This window comes from Heterodontus francisci, chromosome 7, assembly GCF_036365525.1.
Source record: "Heterodontus francisci isolate sHetFra1 chromosome 7, sHetFra1.hap1, whole genome shotgun sequence".
Classification (NCBI taxonomy): Eukaryota; Metazoa; Chordata; class Chondrichthyes; order Heterodontiformes; family Heterodontidae; genus Heterodontus; species Heterodontus francisci.
The window spans coordinates 73,413,907-73,420,782 of record NC_090377.1 but is presented as its reverse complement, the minus strand read 5'-3'; the positions used below and the strand labels follow the sequence as shown (position 1 = coordinate 73,420,782).

Genomic DNA, 6,876 nt, shown 5'->3' with positions numbered 1-6,876 from the left:
AATTCTGAGAGTATAATCAATAGGTTTTAAATAAACTGAGAGACAGCTCTCATTTCCTTCAGTATATGCTGGCCCAGCTGTCTGTCTGTATCAAAGGCCAGTTTTTCAGCTAGTTTCAAACGTCAATCGGCAACAATGTATCTCATTGGGGTAGGTGGGACCTCTACAAACAGGATGGTCTTCACCTGAACCAGAGGGGTACCAATATCCTGGGGGAGAGATTTGCTAGTGCTCTTCGGGGGGGTTTAAACTAATTCAGCAGGGGAATGGGAACGTAAATTGTAGTGCCAGTGTACAGGATGTTGAGAGTAGTGAGGTCAGGGATAAGGTTACAAGGACGCAAGAGGGCACTGGCAAGCAAGAACCTGGTCTAAAGTGTGTCTATTTCAACGCCAGAAGCATCCCGAATAAGGTGGGTGAGCTTGCAGCATGGGTTGGTACCTGGGATCTCGATGTAGTGGCCATTTCGGAGACATGGGTAGAGCAGGGGCAGGAATGGATGTTGCAGGTTCCGGGATTTAGATGTTTCAGTAAGAACAGAGAAGATGGTAAAAGAGGGGGGGGGGGTGTGGCATTGTTAATCAAGGAGAGTATTACAGCGACAGAAAGGACATTTGAGGACTCGTCTACTGAGGTAGTATGGGCCGAGGTTAGAAACAGGAGAGGTGAGGCCACCCTGTTGGGAGTCTTTTATAGACCTCCGAATAGTTCCAGAGATATAGAGGAAAGGATAGCGAAGATGATTCTCGACAGGGGCGAGAGTAACAGGGTAGTTGTTATGGGGGACTTTAACTTTCCAAATATTGACTGGAAATACTATAGTTCGAGTACTTTAGATGGGTCAGTTTTTGTCCCGTGTGTGCAGGAGGGTTTTCTGACACAGTATGTAGACAGGCCAACCAGGGGCGATGCCACATTGGATTTGGTACTGGGTAATGAACCCGGCCAGGTGTTAGATTTAGATGTAGGTGAGCACTTTGGTGATAGTGATCACAATTCGGTTACGTTTACCTTAGCGATGGGCAGGGACAGGTATATACCGCAGGGCAAGAATTATAGCTGGGGGAAAGGAAATTATGATGCGATTAGGCAAGATTTAGGATGCGTAGGATGGGGAAGGAAACTGCAGGGGATGGGCACAATCGAAATGTGGAGCTTATTCAAGGAGCAGCTACTGCGTGTCCTTGATAAGTATGTACCTGTGAGGCAGGGAGGAAGTTGGGAGGTTGCGAGGGAGCCGTGGTTTACTAAAGAAGTTGAAGCGCTTGTCAAGAGGAAGAAGAAGGCTTATGTTAGGATGAGACATGAAGGCTCAGTTAGGGCGCTTGAGAGTTACAAGCTAGCCAGGAAGGATCTAAAGGGAGAGCTAAGAAGAACAAGGAGAGGACACGAGAAGTCATTGGCGGATAGGATCAGGGAAAACCCTAAGGCTTTCTATAGGTATATCAGGAATAAAAGAATGACTAGAGTTAGATTAGGGCCAATCAAGGATAGTAGTGGGAAGTTTTGTGTGGAATCAGAGGAGATAGGGGAAGCGTTAAATGAATATTTTTCGTCAGTATTTACAGTAGAGAAAGAAAATGTTGTCGAGGAGAATACTGAGATTCAGGCTACTAGGCTAGATGGGATTGAGGTTCACAAGGAAGAGGTGTTAGCAATTTTGGAAAGTGTGAAAATAGATAAGTCCCCTGGGCCAGATGGGATTTATCCTAGGATTCTCTGGGAAGCTAGGGAGGAGATTGCAGAGCCTTTGTCCTTGATCTTTATGTCGTCATTGTCGACAGGAATAGTGCCGGAAGACTGGAGGATAGCAAATGTTGTCCCCTTGTTCAAGAAGGGGAGTAGAGACAGCCCTGGTAATTATAGACCTGTGAGCCTTACTTCGGTTGTGGGTAAAATGTTGGAAAAGGTTATAAGAGACAGGATTTATAATCATCTAGAAAAGAATAAGTTCATTAGCGATAGTCAGCACGGTTTTGTGAAGGGTAGGTCGTGCCTCACAAACCTTATTGAGTTTTTCGAGAAGGTGACCAAACAGGTGGATGAGGGTAAAGCAGTGGATGTGGTGGATATGGATTTCAGTAAGGTGTTTGATAAGGTTCCCCACGGTAGGCTATTGCAGAAAATACGGAAGTATGGGGTTGAAGGTGATTTAGAGCTTTGGATCAGAAATTGGCTAGCTGAAAGAAGACAGAGGGTGGTGATGATGGAAAATGTTCATCCTGGAGTTTAGTTACTAGTGGTGTACCGCAAGGATCTGTTTTGGGGCCACTGCTGTCTGTCATTTTTATAAATGACCTGGAAGAGGGTGTAGAAGGGTGGGTTAGTAAATTTGCGGATGACACTAAGGTCGGTGGAGTTGTGGATAGTGCCGAAGGATGTTGTAGGGTACAGAGGGACATAGATAGGCTGCAGAGCTGGGCTGAGAGATGGCAAATGGAGTTTCATGCGGAAAAGTGTGAGGTGATTCACTTTGGAAGGAGTAACAGGAATGCAGAGTACTGGGCTAATGGGAAGATTCTTGGTAGTGTAGATGAACAGAGAGATCTTGGTGTCCAGGTACATAAATCCCTGAAGGTTGCTACCCAGGTTAATAGGGCTGTTAAGAAGGCATATGGTGTGTTAGCTTTTATTAGTAGCGGGATCGAGTTTCGGAGCCACGAGGTCATGCTGCAGCTGTACAAAACTCTGGTGAGACCGCACCTGGAGTATTGCGTGCAGTTCTGGTCACCGCATTAAAGGAAGGATGTGGAAGCTTTGGAAAGGGTGCAGAGGAGATTTACTAGGATGTTGCCTGGTATGGAGGGAAGGTCTTACGAGGAAAGGCTGAGGGACTTGAGGTTGTTTTCGTTGGAGAGAAGGAGGAGGAGAGGTGACTTAATAGAGACATATAAGATAATCAGAGGGTTAGATAGGGTGGATAGTGAGAGTCTTTTTCCTCGGATGGTGATGGCAAACACGAGGGGACTTAGCTTTAAGTTGAGGGGTGATAGATATAGGACAGATGTTAGAGGTAGTTTCTTTACTAAGAGAGTAGTAGGGGCGTGGAACGCCCTGCCTGCAACAGTAGTAGACTCGCCAACTTTAAGGGCATTTAAGTGGTCATTGGATAGACATATGGATGAAAATGGAATAGTGTAGGTCAGATGGTTTCACAGGTCGGCGCAACATCGAGGGCCGAAGGGCCTGTACTGCGCTGTAATATTCTAATTCTAATTCATGTCCTTGGTCCTGAATGGCTGTATCCTATGGCAATGAGAATGCATTCTTTGGCTCAGTCTCCGGAGCTTGCTGCCTTAAAGCAGTACTGATCCTGTTACAGCCTTAAAGGCACACCACATACTTCCCAGGAAAAAAAACGATAGGATCATAACAGTGTTATTATACATAGAACACAGAAAATTAACATGCAGCTACAGCAAGCCAGCTTGATGGCCAGTCTGATTCACAGGCTGGTGCCTGTTGGATGGGGAAGACTGCAGGAGCAAGTAGGTTGAGTGGTGGGGAGGTGGGGGAAGGGGAAGGGGGCTGGATACAGCACGAATGGAGGGGAAAATGGTGATCGCGCTGATGGTGAGGGAAGATGAAAGACTGCAGGGTGAGGTTACAGATGGGGGATGGAACAGGGGGATATGGTCAGAGGGAGATGGGAGGTAGGGGGATTGCATGGTTAACTTGTTCCTCCTAGAGGAAATACTCTCCTCCAGGCTCACAAGCAATGCTTACTGAACGGATCCAGCCTCCTTTTACCTACCGAATTTCCCGAGACCAGGGAAGCCAGGCAACGCAAGTTAAAAATAGAAACCTTATTAATTTGGAGGCACGCTGCCTCATTAAGTGGCTTTAATGATTGACCCACCTCTACAGAGTGGATTTGTTGGCCACCTACTGCAAAACAGGAAATAGGAGGGTTTAAGGCAGCTTGGGCTTGGGTTTGAAATGTTTTAAATTTTCACTTCCCATCTGACTCAAATCCAACCATTTTTGGAGTTTATAATTATCTACTCATGATGTCTTTCTATCTCTGTTGCATTCCCACTGCTGCTCTGTTTCTATCACTCTCTTACTCCTGTTTGATGGTTCTCTGTCATTAACTGGTATTATCAATTTTGTCTCTATGCCCATTTGTTTTTATGACAGAACCAACAGAATGAGGAGAGGCCAAGCTTTTATGCAAGTAGCATCAGAAACCTGGTGATTTTTTTTTTTAATTGCAAGAAACAAGGCAGAGTGAGATGTCAATGAGACAATTTTTGGAATTTTTTTTAAATTAAAGTAGCTCACAGCAGAAAACTCTTTGTAAACTTAAAATTTAACACAGAGCAGGAGTAATTATTTTTCTACTTACAAAATTTAATGTGAGCACAGTAGTAAGGGGCAAGAAGCTGTATAAAATATAAAATGTAATGGCCAGAGATTGACAGAGACAGGATTGGGAGGCAAGAGCATGGCAGTGACACACAGGAAAAATGGGGAGGGCAGACTAGAAGCAGAAAGGACAGGAGTAGGAAGCCATAGCTCGGTCAACCAGGGCATGCAGAGCCGGGAACAGGAGACTAGAGCTGTATCAATACTAGCCATGAGCAAGAGATAAAGGCCAGACAGAGTTGAGCTAGAAGCACAGCAATGAGTGGGCTATAGGAACACAGAAAATAGGAGCAGGAGTAAGCCATTTGGCCCCTTGAGCCTGCTCTGCCATTCAACTAGATCCTGGCTGATCTTCTACCTCAACATCATTTGTCTGCACTATCCCCATATCCCTTGATATCTTAATGTCTAGAAATCTATCAATCTCTGTCTTGAATATACTGAATGATTGAGCCTCCACTGCCCTCTGAGGTAGAGAATTCCAAAGATTCATCACCCTCTGCGTGAAGAAATTCCTCTTCACTTTCGTCCAAAATGGCCTCCCTCTTATTCTGAGACTGTGTCCCACAGTTCTAGAACCCCCAGCCAGGGGAAACATCCTTCCTGCATCTACCCTGTCATGGCCTGTAAGAATTTTGAATGCTTCAATGAGATCATCTCTCATTCTTCTAAACATCAGAGAATATAGGCCCTGTTTATTTAATCTTTCGTCATAGGACAATCCTGCCATCCCAGGAATCAGTCTGTTGAACCTATGCTGCACTCCATCTATGGAAAGTATATCCTTCTTTAGGTAAGGAGACCAAAACTGTACACAATACTCCAGTGCGGTCTCACCAAGGCTCTATACAACTGCAGCAACATTGGTTTATGAAAGGAAAATCATGTTTGACAAACCTCTTGGAGTTTTTTTGAGGATGTAACTAGCGAATAGATAAAGGGGAACCAGTGGATGTTGACTTCTTTACTCCTGTACTCAAAATCCTCTTGTAATAAAGAAAAATATACCATTTGCCTTCCTAATTTCTTGCTGCACCTGCATGTTAGCTTTCAGTGACTTCTGAACAAGGACACCCAGGTGCCTTTGGACATCAACACTTCCCAATCTCTCACCATTTAAGAAATACTCTGCATTTCTGTTTTTCCTCCCAAAATGGATAACTTCACATTTTTCCACATGATATTCCATCTGCCATGTTCTTGCCCACTCACTTAGCCTTTCTAAATCCCCCTGAAGCCTCATTGCATTCTCCTCATAACTCACATTCCCACCTAGTTTTGTGTCATCATCAAACTTGGAAATAAAACATTTGGTCCCCACATCCAAATCATTGATATAGTTTGTGAACAGCTGGGGCCCAAGCACTGATCTTTGCGGTCCCCCACTAGTCACAGCCTGCCAACCTGAGAATGACCTATTTATTCCTACTCTCTGTTTTCTGTCTGTTAACCAATTCTCAATCCCATGTCTTCTAATTTTGCTTACTAACCTCCTGTTTGGGACCTTATCAAATGTCTTCTGAAAATCCAAATATACCACATCCACTGGTTCCCCTTTATTTATTCTGCTCGTTACATTCTCAAAAAAACTCCAACAGGTTTGTCAAACATGATTTTCCTTTCAAAAACCAATGTTGACTCTGTCCAATCCTATCATTATTTTCTAAATGTTCCATTATAACATCCTTTATAATAGATTCCAGCATTTTCCCAACTACCGATGTCAGGCTAACAGGTCTGTAGTTCTCTCTCCCTCCTTTCTTAAATAGTGGGGTTACATTTGCTATCTTCCAATCTTCAGGAACCATTCCAGCATCTTGGAAGATGACCATCAACACATCTACTAGCTCTACAGTCATCTCTTTCAACACTCTGGAATGTCAATCATCAGGTCCAGGGGATTTACCAATTTTCAGTCCCATTGTGAAAGAACGGTGTGGGCATGGAGTGAGAGTATGGCAGAGCTGTAAATGGGCCACTTTGAAGCAACAGGATGGTGGGTCATGGGAGAACTGAGACTGGGATGGGGGAAGATCTTGCTGGATCAGCAAGTCTGGACCAAAGGTTGTGAAGCATAAAGAAAGATTCCCTGAGGGCATGGAGCAGCCCTTACTGCAAAGAAGGTCCAGGCAGAAAATAGGAAGCAGCAAGACACAGTGAAGTACCATAAGAGTGCAGGCGCAGGCGGGCAGATAACCAACAAAGGAGGAGCTGGAGACCTAGAAAAGACAAAAAAGTTTAAAAATTGATTAAAATATGAGCATAAAAGTATTTAAAATATATAGAAAGCTAAAAGCTTTATGTAAAAGGTTATATTACTTACCTTGAACACAAAAAGCAAAACTGGGAGAGACATCAAAAAACCATAAGCGATCTCAGTTGTAAATTATTACCGTAAGCAGTTTCAATGTTAAACAATGACGCAAAAGTTTGGTAAGAAATTGTGACAGCAGAATGGCTTAGATGAACAGAAGGCATGTACAGATTTTCAGTTAGACATATGTTTAA

At 43.9% G+C, this 6,876-nt stretch overlaps 1 long non-coding RNA gene across 1 annotated transcript in view; it reads right to left on the bottom strand.

Annotated features, from left to right (window-relative positions):
• LOC137372066 (uncharacterized) overlaps nt 1-6,569 on the bottom strand; it is a 56,293-nt gene extending 49,724 nt beyond the window's left edge. Inside the window, exon 1 of the long non-coding RNA XR_010975359.1 lies at nt 6,534-6,569. This is a non-coding gene — a long non-coding RNA (uncharacterized lncRNA). The remainder of the gene's footprint in view (nt 1-6,533) is intronic.
• Nucleotides 6,570-6,876: the final 307 nt, after the last annotated feature.